We start from the raw sequence: 927 nt of genomic DNA, 5'->3' as shown, positions 1-927 counted from the left end.
ACCTTGTTGTCTCGGATTCTCCAGCATCTGCAGTTCCTACTATCTCTGCTGGGTTGATGACTTCCAGAGCACATTGAGCTGTTGCTTCAAATTGAATGTGGGTGATTTTATATTCCGTTGTAGCATCTTCTAATTCTTCAACAGGAGTTCTGCTCTTGCTTTTTAATTAAATCTGTTGCAATCTTGTAGCTTTGCCATTGTTTGTGGAAAACTGCCAGTTCTGTTCCATTATTAATTTTTATTTTGACTGGCGCCAGGAAGGGCTCACCTGATTTCTGCTTCAGGTCTTGAAATTCATTATGATAGATTCCATATTTGACTTTGGCTAGAAGGGTCTGATGAAAACTTTTGACTTGGTATTTTAGTATTTATTCAGTTCCCAACTAGTAAACAAGTGTTTATAAATCTTTCTCCCCTGCGCACAAAAGTATGGTGCTGTCCCTTACTAGTACATTTTAAAGCAGCACAGATATCTCAGAGGGTGCAGGAGGTTATGGAGATAGGGAGGATAAGGCTTTAGAGTAGTTTGAAAATAGGCATGAACGTTTTCAAGTTGAGGCATTGATTAAGTGGGAGCCAAAGTAAAGTCAGCATGCACAGAGAATGACAATAAACAGAACTTGGTGTGAGGATATGGCAGCAGAGGTTTGTGTAATCTTAGTGTTATAGAGGTTGGGAGCTGGGAAAGTGACAAGTAAGTGAATTGCAATATTCAAGTCTAAGCTAATAAAGGCAAGCACGAGAGTATTAGTAGCAGATGAGCTGAGACTGGACAGAGTCCGACAATTAAAGTATAAACAGTTTAGAATTAGTAGATATGATAGTTCTGATAATCATTCAGGAACAAAACAATGGTCTTGATAATTAGGAAGAGTGATCTGTGTTGAAACTTCCTTCTGAATAGAAACTGAACATGTACTTGTAATC

The sequence above is a fragment of the Rhincodon typus genome, chromosome 4, assembly GCF_021869965.1.
Source record: "Rhincodon typus isolate 14 chromosome 4, sRhiTyp1.1, whole genome shotgun sequence".
Taxonomy (NCBI): Eukaryota; Metazoa; Chordata; class Chondrichthyes; order Orectolobiformes; family Rhincodontidae; genus Rhincodon; species Rhincodon typus.
The sequence above is the reverse complement of the archived record's forward strand: the minus strand, read 5'-3'. Positions refer to the sequence as shown.